The following is a 14,052-nucleotide window of genomic DNA, read 5'->3' as shown; positions in this document are numbered from 1 at the left end:
AGGGTGTTAGGTCAGCCGGTTTCATTCAGTGGTCTGTAACTGTCATTCACATTTTGCCTCCGCCTTCTACTATCGCACACAGCGTGGGACAGTGTCTGCCCATCAATCCATTGGCTCTCTTGCATTAGGAGTGACAGAATTCTGCCTGATTAGATGTGCACGTCTGCCTCAAAAGAAGTGCATTTGAGGTGCCAGGGGTGTTGGGGCATTTCTTAGCTCTGTTTTTATCTTTTTTTCCTTTCATTTTTTATAATTCTTCTAAAATGTTTTACTCATTCTCGAGTGCTTAAAATAAGGATTCAGGTTAAAGTAACTCAATGGCAATAGTACCTTTTCCTTTCACCAATAACATTTTCATGTCGTGCATTATTTTAAACATATGGCTATCACATTTACGCAGTGTCATGTCTTCTTTTTTCTTTTTCTTTCTGTCGCATATGATGGCAATACACTATTTTTAAATCACCCTTATGCCAGCTTACCAAGGCTACACTGGTTGGGTTGTCAATGTTTGTTTATGTGTGGAATCAATTGAAATGGTGAGTCTCTCTTCGATAGCCTGCACTATGAGTATATTATGTGCCATAGTTCTTTTTGCATTCAATTCAATTCAATTCAATTCAAAGGATTTATATAGCGCGCTACATACCCAGAGGGTCTCAAGGCGCTTGGGGAAGGGTGGGTAGTTACTTGTCGAATATCCAGGTTTTGAGTTGCTTTCTGAATGCTAGGTGGTTCTGAGTGAGGCGAAGGTGAACGGGAAGTGAGTTCCAGGTTTTAGCCGCCAGGTAGGAGAAGGATCTTCCTCCCATGGTGGTTTTGTTGATGCGAGGTACAGCAGCAAGGGCTTGATTGGAAGAGCGTAGCTGGCGGGGGGGGTTTGTGGTATCTATGGTTCTGTCTGTCTACTCTCTCTCTTCTTTCTCTATTGTTTAGAATGTCCCCTCTAGGTTCATTGCTTAATGTTCTAGCTTTGTCAGTTACTGCCTGGGTCCTGTACAGAGCTGACGTTGCTTCGTGTCTGCTGTGAAGGTTTCTTAATAAAGAACCTATACTTAACCAGCTTGATTCCTGCCTATGATTGGAGTTCTGGATTTAACAATTTCAAAGGTTGTCCAGCTCTGAGTAAAACTTGTCTCAATTGTAAACGTACTGGTCACTTTACCAGAGTATGTAACAGAAATCCTGTGAAAATTAATGCGATTGAAAATGTTGAGTTTTCTGAACCTGAGAATGTATGTACCGTTGTTTCTTCTAAAAAGATTGTGTTGTACATTGATGCTGAGTTGGATGATGGTGGTCCCATCTGCGATATCACCATTGGTAGCACAGTAATCCAAGTGACGGTGGATTCTGGTTCTCCGATCACCTTTGTCACTGACATTTTGTATAATTTACACTGGAATTCTTCCCAATTATTCCCTCCTGATATTCACACCATTTCCTTTGGTGGGCATTCCATTGACATGCTGGGATTCTTCAATGATACCATAAAATTTGAGGACAGGTCCATTGCTACCAAAATATATGTTGCTAAAAATGGGTACAACATTTTAGGTTGGAAAGATCAGGGCAAATTTGGCATGGTTTTAAGACCAGGCACTTCTTGTCCTATTTCCTTAGTTGATGTCTGCTCTTCCTCCAATCTTGACCTACAACAACTTTTAGCCAAACATAGTGCTCTTTTCATGGACAAGCTGGGTCTTGTTCATGACTTTGAGCACCGCATTGTTCTCAAAAAGGATGCCATTCCTGTGGTCCATAAAGTCAGGAATGTTCCCCTATCTGTTAGGTCCCAACTAAAATTACACTTAGAGCAGCTATGCCTTGACAAAGTTATTGAGCCTATTAATTCTTCAGAATGGGTCGCCCCCATCGTTATTGCGAAGAAAAAGGGTAGCAAAGACATAAGACTATGCATCGACCTAAGGTCCTTAAACAAAAACATTTTAATAGATTGCTTTCCCCTGCCCAAAATCCAAGACATGTTGGCTCAACTTGGTGATTCTAAAGTTTTTTCGTGCTTGGACTTAAGGTCCGCCTATCACCAGGTTGAACTCAGTGAAGATTCCCGTGATTTGACTTCCTTTAATACACCTTTTGGTCCCTACAGGTTCTTACGCATGCCTTTTGGGCTTGCGTCTGCTGCCTCTGTCTTCCAGAAGCTCATGTATAAAATGTTTGGCAATTGCAGCAATGTGTTGGCTTATCAAGATGACATCCTTATTTATTCTAAGTGTGATGATGACCATTTAAAGAAACTGTCTGAGGTGTTTAACATTTTGGAAACCAATGGTTTTACTGTAAAGAAAGAAAAGTGCAAGTTCATGGTTGATAGCATTGATTACCTTGGCCATCACATATCTAGCAGTGGCATTTCTCCCAAACAAGACCTTATCAAAGCCATTGTTGACAGTCCCAGTCCGGAAAACAAAGATCAACTTAGATCTTTCCTCGGTGTTTGCGAGTACTATTCAAGATTTGTGGATTGTTTTGCCCTGCAAACTGAACCCTTAAGAAAATTACTCAGAAAAGGTGAAAAGTTTGTTTGGGATGATTCTCTTAATAAGACCTTTGTGCACTTAAAGAACCTCATTGTTCAAGCCCCCTCTCTTCATTCTTTCAGAGATGATATTCAATCTATTGTCACGGTGGATGCAAGTGGCTTTGGGTTAGGGGCTGTTTTGTCTCAATTGGTTGACGGTGTGGAACAGACAGTTGGTTTTTCTTCCAGATCCCTTTCTCCTGCAGAGCGCAGATACAGAACCATTGAGAGGGAAGCTCTGGCCTGTCTTTGGGCAACCAAGCATTTTGAGACTTACCTCTGGGGTAGAAGATTTATTTTGGTGACCGACCACAAACCCTTGGTGTTCCTTTTGTCTGATAAAGACCACAGTAATCTCAGTCCTCGTTTAGTCAGGTTACTCTCAAGGATGTACGATTTTAATTTCTCCATCTCTCATATCCCTGGGGGTAAAAATACCCGTGCTGATTTCCTCTCTAGGTGTCCCCTTAAAGATTGTGTAAACTCTTCTTCCCTTTGTGAGGACTCTGAATGTGCCGTAGGTATGGTTGATGGGTTGTTGTTCTCTGAGAATATCATCAGCAAGGATGAGTGGTTGGATTGTGTTAAATTAGACAAGGTCCAAAATGTACTCAAGGATCATGTCATCAAGGGCTGGCCCGATGACAGGAATCTTGATTCTGGCTTACGTTTATTTGCCAAAGTTAAAGATGAACTTACTGTTGAGGATGATTTTTTGATGAGGGGCTCTTTGTTAATTCCTCCCAACAAACTCAAACTTAAATTGTTGAATTTGGCTCATCTGGGTCATCTAGGGATCACCGGCACCAAGAAAAGGCTACGACTCTACTACTGGTGGCCCAATCTTGATATTGATGTTGAAAATTTTGTGGGTAGGTGTTCCTGTTGTTTTAAAGCTGACAAGTCTCTTAAGCTGCGGAATACTCCCCTTATTCCTGTTCCTTATCCTCAGGGCCCCTGGGAGAAACTGGGCATTGATTTTATTGGTCCCATGTACAACTTGAAGCCTCATCTGAGATTCGCCTTAGTTTTGGTGGACTATTTTTCCAAGTGGGTTGAGTGCAGGTTCATGTCTGATCCTTCCACGGTTGGTGTCATTGATTTTCTGGATGACCTCTTTCACAGAGAAGGTATCCCGAAATTTCTTGTCTCCGACAATGGTGTCCAGTTCAAGTCCCAGGTCACTCAAAAGTTCTTATCCAATCTTGACATCAAACATTTGACTGTTGCCCTTTACAGTCCACAAGGAAACGGCATGGTTGAAAGGGTTAACAAAATGCTAAAAGACACCATCCAATTAGCCTGCATGCAGAATCTGGATGTTTCCAAAGCTGTTAAAGAAAGGTTATGGAGCTATCACAACACACCCCATTCCACTACTGGAATTACCCCTTTTGTCTTATTAAAGAAACGTTTTGGCTCTTCCAAGCTTAGCCCCCCCTGGGTCCTTGACAAAACTAAGGTTGATAGCAAATTACCCAATGTTGATCAGGTTCGCAACAGGGTTGTTTCTATGCAAAACAAGATGAAAATTGCTTATGATGACAAATTCAAAACTAAAGTGATTACTTTCAATGTGGGTGATTCCGTCAAAGTCAAAAGACCTCTGAAAAACAGTCATCATTCCTCAAAATTCTATCCTGCTTCTAAGGTCGTCAGAGTCTCCAAGAATGCTGTGTTACTTTCCAATGGGAAGTGGTGGAGTAAGAGAAATGTTGTTATTGTTAATCCTTTTGTTCCCAAGGACTCAAAAGACCAGGAGGACAGCAACTTTTCTGTTTCCTCATCCTTGGATCTTCAGCCCTCCACGTCTTCTCATCAAAGAGACTCTTCAGTCTTTCCTGGTTTTGATGATATGGATCTTCCTGGTCCTTCTTCCTTGCTGTTGGACCAATGTTCTCCTTCTGACGTCATCAATGATGTTTGTGCCTCTGATGTTCATCCTGTTGGTTCTGATTCTCCTTTCAATGTCATTTCTGCTCAGCTTAATCTTCCTCCTTCTCTCAGGCGGAGTTCTCGTAACACTTCTGTTCCTGCCTACCTAAAGGACTATCATCTTTAATCTGTTCCTTTTCTCTCTTCTCCTTCCTTCCTCCTTTTCTTTGCTTTTACCTTTTTTCTCTTTGGGGAGGGGAGATGTGTGGTATCTATGGTTCTGTCTGTCTACTCTCTCTCTTCTTTCTCTATTGTTTAGAATGTCCCCTCTAGGTTCCTTGCTTAATGTTCTAGCTTTGTCAGTTACTGCCTGGGTCCTGTACAGAGCTGACGTTGCTTCGTGTCTGCTGTGAAGGTTTCTTAATAAAGAACCTATACTTAACCAGCTTGATTCCTGCCTATGATTGGAGTTCTGGATTTAACAGGGTTGTAGAAGGAAAGTCGTGTGTTGAGGCATTCGGGTCCAAGTTCGTAAAGTGCTTTGTGTGCGTGAGTTAGGAGGCGGAATGTTATCCTCTTATTGACGGGGAGCCAGTGGAGGTCTTTCAGGTGACCAGAAATGTGGTCTTTACGCGGGATGTCTAGTATGAGTCTGGCTGATGCATTCTGGATGCGTTGGAGTTTTTTCTGAAGTTTTGCGGTGGTACCGGCGTATAGGGTGTTTCCGTAATCCAGGCGGCTTGTAACTAGTGCGTGGGTGACCGTTTTTCTAGTTTCGGTGGGGATCCAGCGAAATGTTTTTTTGAGCATGCGAAGAATGTTGAAGCAAGACGATGAAACGGCGTTAACTTGTCTGGTCATCGAGAGTGAGGAGTCCAGAATGACACCCAGGTTCCGTGCGTGGTCCGTCGGGATGGGTGCTTTTCCAAGGGCCTCTGGCCACCAAGAGTCGTCCCAGGCGGAGGGGGAGGTACCTAAGATGAGGACTTCTGTTTTGTCTGAATTCAGTTTCAGACGGCTGTGCTTCATCCACTCGGCTACTTCTTTCATTCCTTCATGTAGGTTGGTTTTGGCGGTGTTAGGGTCTTTGGAGAGTGAGAGGATCAGTTGAGTGTCATCAGCGTAGGAGATGATGTTGAGGTTGTGTTGGCGTGCGATGGCCGCGAGGGGGCTCATGTATACGTTAAAGAGGGTGGGGCTGAGTGAAGATCCTTGTGGCACGCCGCAGGTGACTTCAGTGGCCTCCGACTTGAAAGGTGGGAGGCGGACTCTTTGAGTTCTTCCGGCAAGGAACGAGGTGATCCATTCCAGTGCTTTTCCTTGGATTCCGATGTTTCTGAGGTGCTGTAACAGGGTGCTATGACAGACTGTGTCGAAGGCTGCGGATAGGTCGAGGAGGATGAGGGCGACTGTGTCTCCATTGTCCAGTAGGGTTCGAATGTCGTCTGTTGCAGCGATGAGTGCGGTCTCAGTACTGTGTTTGGCTCGGAAGCCGGACTGTGAGGAGTCGAGGGATTTGTTGGTTTCGAGGAAGGCGGCGAGCTGGTTGTTGACGGCTTTCTCGATGACTTTGGCTGGGAATGGGAGGAGCGAGATGGGGCGGTAGTTTTTGAGTTCGGTGGGGTCAGCTGTGGGTTTTTTCAGAAGGGCGCTGAGTTCGGCGTGTTTCCAGCTTTCCGGGAAGGTGGCGGAGTTGAGGGAGCAGTTGATGACGTCTCGGAGGTGTGGTGCTATGATGCAGTCTGCTTTGTTGAAGATGTGGTGAGGGCATGGGTCTGTGGGGGATCCTGAGTGGATGGAGTTCATCAGGCGGATGGTGTCCTCAGTGGAGATTGGGTTCCAGTCAATAAGGATATTCAAGGGGGGTGAAGGTACAGCAGAAGGTTTTAGAGTCTGATTTAGAGTTTGGTGGACAGGATACTTCTTCACAAATAAATGTAATCTGCAAGTGGGAGTGTTACAGAGTCCTGCTTGAGCCCTACTTTATTCAATACATATCTCACTCCTCTTCTGCTCCCGGGAGAGGCCCTGTGAGCAAAACTAATCTCCTATGTCGACACCTAGTTACTTTTTTCCAGGGGTAGGTATGAAGTGTTCCTTGACAAAAGAATCAGAACCTGTCTGGCAGTAGTTTTTCAATGGCTGACTCACCACCAGCTAAAATGTAATGCTGGGAAGACAGAGCTACTCTTCTTTGGTGTACGGGCAGATGCGCCCTGACAGTCCATTTGGCCAGTGGATGCTCCTCCTTCACCACGCCACACTAGCTCTGTCAAAAATCTAGGCATTAAGTTTGATGGTGAGCTCTCTTTTCTGTCTCAGGTTAATGCAGTGGCTGGGATCTGTTTTGGTCTGTGACATGGGCTCAGGAAGTTCCTGCATTTCTTTTTCTGCTTGGAGACTAGTAGTACATGCCTTAATAACATCAAGACTTGACTATGGCCGTGCACTGTATCTGGGCCTGTGTGATTACTTGATTAGTAAGCTGTAGGCGGTCCAAAATGCACCAGCCGGTACTCTTCCAGGCCTGCATCTGAGAACTCATGTTGCCCCTAATCTTAGGGAGCTGCACTGGCGTCCCATTAGGAAGAGGATCCTTATCAGGACCTTATTCCTGGTAGACAGGGCGCTCCATCAGTCTTGCTCTGGGTACCTCAGAGCAAGGTTTTGCTTCTATGCTCCATCCAGGCGTCTGTGTTCAGCCAACCTCTTCCTGGTCAAAATCCCAAGGACTCAGCAGTCCAGAACAGGGGTCAGGTTCTTTTCATTCTTAGGACCTTTAACATGGAACAAACTCCCTCTTGACTTACGGAGCATTTCAGCTACTTCCCAGTTTCAGAAGAAACTGAAAACATGGCTTTTTAAGCTGGATTAGTGGTTATCTCTTTCAGTCAGTTATCACCGATGTGCAGAGTGCCAGGGCACTCCTTGGAGTAACAGAGCGCTATAAAAATGCCCTTTACATTACATAGCATTACAAAGTACTCTGTCACCAAATCCTCAATCAGTCTACCCTATTCTACTTTATTCTGAGCCAGTTTTTCAATGGCAGTGAACCCACTGGCTCCACCATTGCAAAACCTACTTCAATGGCATGACAGAGTAGCATCCATCAGAATAAAGCCATCAGACCATCTGCCCTATTAAGAGTGGACGGTCTGATGATCTTTTTCTCCTTTCTATCGCTACCAGGGAAAACCTGGCAGTCACAAGCAGAGAAGAAAAATAACAATTCCCAACCCTGATAGAAAACTCTCACTTTGGGAGTTTCTTTTTGCAAAAACAAAAAAACTTTGCCTGAAAGATGGCAGTCATGTACCAAACTCTCAGGGCCTTCACAGGAACAACTGTGGTACCAGCTCATGTGAAGGCACAAAGATCATTGGTGGGTCAGTGAGGATCTCTAAATATGGCTGTGCTCTGTCCATCATGGGAGCAGATGTAATGTCCTCACCCCCATACAGAGAGAGGTAGAACTACCATACTTAAAATCAGGCCGGAGCCTTGCGTCACTAAAGGCTCCAGTTTTTCAATAGCATTATTTATGAATGGTTGTTTTACACCAAGTGTTTAATTTGTAACATAGTGACTGTCGGTGCCCAATTCTCTGCTTAGACTCCCTCGGCTACTGAGCACACTGAATACCAGGATGCATAATCTTGAATCTACCCCAGGCCTCTATATTCTGCTACCAGGCACTCCCAGATCCTATATCTCACGTTTGCAGGTTCCTGCTTTCTTCCTTTGGGATGGTCTTCCCATCTTTCTCTTCCTCTTTCTTTCCCCTCTCTTGCTCTCAGGAAATTGTGAGAAATGAAAAATAAGTGCTGGCCCCCAAAATTGAGTGCTGATGTCCCCTACAGGCTCACATTAAACACTGCTAACACCTTCCTAAAGCATTGAGAACTTAAGCAGATGGCAAACAAAGTAAATGTTCAGCAATTGTGGCACAAGCTATTCACTTATTCCATTGATTTCACTGCTTACATCATTCCCAGCGCTGTGCTGTCATTATTTTTAATAGATACAATTTTGAAAGTATTAGCTAATCTCAATGACGCTTACATTTATTCAGTTCCTGGTTCGTGCTTGTGCTGCGCACAGTGCTGTCAAAATATTCCGTATAGCTTCTGAAGTTCTCAATAACCATATTTGAAATGTATCATGTCTTGTGATGAATTGTTTGGATACATGCCTGTTGTTAGTGGAATGCTGCAGTGTTTCTGATCAACAAGGCTGGATTGGTAAAGCGGGCACTCGGGCAATGTGCCGGTATCTGAGTTGCACCTGTGGGTTTCTGTTTTGGCCAGGATGGAGGCCGGTTTAGGCTGTGTCTGTGCTGTTCAGATATCACCAGTGACCCAGTGAGGACCTGAACAGCCTTTCGGGAGGCAGATGCCTCTATTATCTCCCTTTTACCAATGGGGTGGAGGTGTCATTCCCAGTCTCCCGCTGAAGCGGCCCATTAATGAATGCAGATTGAGCAGAGGCAGGGCGGCCTGAGCAGAAGTGACCTCAGTTATGTTCAGATGGGGTTCGTCATTGTAAACTAACCAGTGCACAATTAGTCGTCTCAACATTTGCATTTTTTTCTTCTCAGTGAACTTAAGAAAACATGCTTCTTTGAGAGACCCCCACTCCTTCTTCTTTCCATTATATTTAAAACACTGAAGCAGTGTTTTGCAAAAAGTGGCAATCCGCAATTGTGGGCCACTTTTTTTTACGGTGCCCAAGCCTATTTTACATCCCAATCCAACCCTACTGATTGTTTTTGGTTTTATCCTTTGAGTTTTATTAAAAAAGGTGAAAAAGAATGTTTCCCTGGTTTTCTTTATATTGGGACACATGCATCAAGCACACATTTTGCGATTCTAAAAAAGTGATTTTCCTGAATCTCTATTTTGAAATCGCAAAAAGCTATGCATGTAGGAATCAAAAAGAAATTGTGATTCCTTAACATTACCTAATAGCAATTAGGAAATTGTGAATTGCTATTAGGTAATGTTACTCCATTCATTCCTATGGGCCCACAGGCCCATGGAAATTAATGTTGTTACATTCGCTAATTGCGATTACCAAATTGGTAATCGCATATACCGAATGCAAATCCAAGGGTGCCTGGGGGCCTAAGACCCCCCTAAAGCACCCCACAAAAAAAGGTATGTGTGCATATGTTAAGCACACACATGCCCTAAGGGCATGTGTGCGCTACATGACACTTTGAAAAATGCATTTTTGTGCATTTTTCAAAGCATGCACATATTAACATCAACTTGAATTTAATGGTAATTAGCGTTTCCTAAATGCACAGTTCGGATTTAGGAAAGTCTACATTAGGTAATCGCACATTGCGATTCCCTAAATGCATTTGCAATGTAGGTAATCGCAAATAATTGTTTTTACCTGTAATGCGAATGTCAAGCCTTTGGTGCATTAGAAATGGCCTTTTTTCGTTCACAAACGGTAAATTGCTTGATGCATGTGCCCAATTGTTTTTTCAAACGTGTGTGGCAGTCGGAGCTAATTATTTTTTCTTCTCTTTTAAGTGCATCGTTACATCTCAAATGCAATCCCGGATGACAACTACACCTGCTAAGGATGCTTATAGCTGGGGGAGTATTTAATGGATGCACAATTACTGCCTTAGTCTAAGGTTTGGACCTTGGAACAGGAAATAACGTGGTAATTCCACATGTTGTTCCCTCTTCTAAGTGCGCCAACTAGGATGGTGCCCAGGCACCAGAGGCGCAACTAGAGCCAAATTTTGGGGGCTAAGAACATTTTTCGGGGGGAGGTCAATTCTTCCAGCTATAGGCAGAGTAGAGATGCAGAAGCTCTAAGAAGGGGTGAAAACAACAAAGCCTAATTCACAAGCAAATGTTTTTTTAAAGACCAGTGAAGTACTCAGGTGGAGCTGAGTGGTGCCCGGGAAGCTGTGTCATCCCGGGCTGCCACACACGACGGGTGGGGGGGAAGCGGGGGAGGGGAGCTGAAGCCCTATGAGCCCAATGGGCGTTGCACACCTGCCAGTCACATTGTGCTGGGATTTAACTTCCAGCCCACATGGGTTAAACTTACTCAAATCTAACTTACATTGTTATTCTTTTCGGAATGTTGTGTAAAAATGTGCCAAAATTGGGCAACGCTATAAACAATTAGAAAAAAATTGAAGCAACATTGAGCCACTACTAGGGCACATAGAAGGGAAACACCCAAGTGTCAAACAGATTTTCCTAATTATTTATTCACTTTTCCAATTTTATATAGCATGAAATGTATCGTCTGTGGGCATCAGATCGCTTTACAATAGAACCAAAACATCATGAATACCAATTACAATAGGACCAAAACAATCACAGTGTGAGAACCGTAGACAGTCTCAGACATAATTTAGCGCATACATTGAAGAGCGGGTGAGAACAGGAGGTATTAGCCCAAGTATCTATCAAAGAGAAGAGCTTTGAGGTCTTTTTAGGTTTCGCCTGGGGCACGGAGCTCCTAGCTCCGCCCCCAGGAGAAATCTTATATCTCTACAGTGTACTGCTTAGTCCCGGCCTCTGTTCCATTGGCTAGCTCCATAAATGGAGGCTAGCCATTGGAACAGAGATCTGTCCGTCAAGGCCGGACCAGATTCGGGGGCGTTCCCGCGATTTTTTCCCTCTCCACCCACTTCTGATCGTCATCGCGGCGGTGGGTGTGTGTTATTTTTTTTTTCGAGTCGGCCTGTTTTCTTCCTTTTACAAGTGTCTGTTGTTGGAGTTGGCTGCAAGATTCAAGTTCCCACGAGGCGATCAGGTAAGGAGCATTTTGTTTATAAATGTGTTTTCACTTTGTAAGCGTACATATTTTGTCCTGTGCCCGTTCCGCCCCCCCCTCCCGCTGTCCGTGTGCCGTTCCCGCCCCCCCCGCTGTCCGTGTGCCGTTCCCGCCCTCCCCCCCTCCCGCTGTCCTGTGCCCGTTCCCGCCCCCTCCCGCTGTCCGTGTGCTCGTGGTGCTTGTTGGCATTCCTGGAGGCTGAGCAGGACATCCGGGAAGGAGGAGAAGAAGGGGGACAGTTCAGGAAACGGGGGCAAGAGGAAGAAGTGGCGAAGCCGGGATAAGGGTCAGGAAGAGGAAAAGCAGGGTTAAAGGGGAGAGGACAAGCCAGGACTCAGAGACAGGAACTAGGAAAACAACGAATGGGAAAGGGGCAGAAGAGGAACAGTTGAGTATTAGGGTAGAGGGGGGAATATGGTGGGATAGCCGAGGTGGGGGAGGGTGTCACAGGAAAGGACCACGATTGACAGGTAGAGTCCAGGTAGAAGAGGAAAACCCTAGAAGTGAAAGGGGCTAACTACTGCAGAGAGGGCAGCTGCTGCGTGGGGAGTGGGTACCCCAGAGGGTAGCTGATGCAGGGGGCCTGGCTAGCATAGACTGGATTATCTGGTGCACAGAGGGGAGGGGGGCCATGTAGAGGTGCCCGCAGCAGTTCATTTAAGAGTGTAGTCGGTGCGTGCAGAAGTGGCGGCAGCTGGTGAAGGGGGTGCCTGTGAGTGTGGTGAGGCACTGGGGTCCCGGCACAATGACAGGTCCAGGCAAAATGCTCACCAGATAGAGGAAGCCTTGGTGCACGGGCTTCCTTTCTGTCCGAATCCCTGAAATTGAGGAAGTGCCGAAAATCAAGCCTCGGTTCAGAGAGGACCGGAAGAAATCCACCTCAACCTCGGACCCGTGATGGACGACGACGCCCCTGAGGAAGACTTGTGCACCGTGCAGCTGGAGCTGACTAACGGTACTGAGGGGGCGGGTGTCCCACCTGGCCGAGGCACGGAGCACGGGACAAGATGCTTTTTGGGGGGGGGGGGCAACTTAGTTGGTGGCGTCGGGAGAGTTTGATTCGTGCACCTAGTTATGAAATGGCTTCTTATCATAGTGGTTACTTTAAGCCAGCTTGGATTCAGTTGCCAGCCCATGTGCATGCTGGGACTTGTAGGCTACAAGTACCAGCATGACAGGTGCTGTTCAGTGAAAAACCGTGGATGGCTGAAGTCTTCTCTCCTGCCCCCCCCCCTCCTCCTCCCTCGACAGCTGCGCCATTACAAGAGTATTAACTCTGAAAAGCCCTCTGTGGTAATCAGGCGGTGTAAATCACAGCTGACACTATTACTCAACTGTTCATTTTCATTTTATCCACCTCTTGAGTCAGCCAGTCACGATTTAATAGCGCGCAGGAGGGAGGCGTGTGCTGGTAACACACTTCCAGGCGCCCACACAGCGTGTGGGTGGGATGTCATTACATCGACCCTCCTCGGCAGATTCGCTCCAGATGTAAAGTTACCAGATAACCCCATGTCACCAGGGCAGCATTTCGAGCCCTTAGAGTAACCGGATGCATTTTAGGATGTGTAGTGTCCCTCGGTTCATGTAATGCTGAATCGAGAGAACATGCATGAAAATATGATATGCAAAATGAAAGCCCAGGGCTAGAACAGGTTGTCCCTGATGACAGTCTCTTGGTAACCTAAATTAAATTAAATCGCTGCCCTTTTCGCCACTCCGTCTCTATGCTACTTTGACAATATTTTACATGGGATTCATGGCATTCAATGTCGAGAACAGAAGATACATGTTTGCAAACCAACTCCGTCAGGGTGACAGAGTGCCAGAAAGAGAGGTACACAGCTCTGTGTCGGTCGTTCTCTGTAGTGGTGTGCCTGACTGCGCCTGCAAAGCCTGTCAGATGTCAGACCGTGAAGTACAGTTTCCAGGAAAGATTTTCCAAAATTGCCTTTCCCCAGAAAGCCATCGCCCATACAAGAACACAGGGCCTTGCCAAGTCGAAAGATATACTTTAGCGTGCCCATTGTAACCTGCTTTTATATAGCCCTTACCACCTCTGACGAGGCGTTGAAGCGCTTTGTGGAAAGTAGCACCCTACTTCGGAACCCAAGATTAGTGTTAAATAGTTAGTTGATCAGTAATATGCGCTTACATTTTTCCTTGTGGATTGGTTGTGGTAGGTTTGTGTCTCATGCGTTTAGTGGTGTTTTGAGTAGAGATTGAGGAAGGGAAGTGGATTAGAAAAGGAAAGTTGTGAATTGTTATTGGGAGTACGGGAGACGTGCACCTGCTAGCTGTGTGAATTGAATAAAATGGGGGTGGATGTTTGAGAAGGATGATTGGTACTTCAAAGTAATCCGAAAGGTTTGGTAGGAGTCGGAGACGGGAGGGATGGGACAAAGGTAGAAGGGATTTTATTTTTTTCTCAATAAAAATCTAAAATTAACATATACGAGAGACACGCCTACACATATAAATATGTAGTGGTATGCATGTACAGACATACATATTACATGACATCTAGTAAAGTTCTATTACCAGGTGTAAGTTCCTCTATATATTTACCTAGAAGCAACAATATTTACATGGTCTGGTATGTTCATGTACGTTGTGGTTAAATGTGCAATTCCTCATAGAATTTTATGAGATCATAAAGGGAAGCGTAGTTCCATGTACCAGACACATGTATGACGACAACCTCTTCTCCATACTTTGACATCCATATTGTTTGATATATATCTCCATCTCATACTGGCAGTCACAAGTAGGTAGTTGTAGTTAGCAGCTAGTTCTATAGGAAAAGTGTTTTTGTT

The sequence above is a fragment of the Lissotriton vulgaris genome, chromosome 2_1 (assembly GCF_964263255.1).
Source record: "Lissotriton vulgaris chromosome 2_1, aLisVul1.2, whole genome shotgun sequence".
Classification (NCBI taxonomy): domain Eukaryota; kingdom Metazoa; phylum Chordata; class Amphibia; order Caudata; family Salamandridae; genus Lissotriton; species Lissotriton vulgaris.
This window is presented reverse-complemented; position numbering follows the sequence as displayed.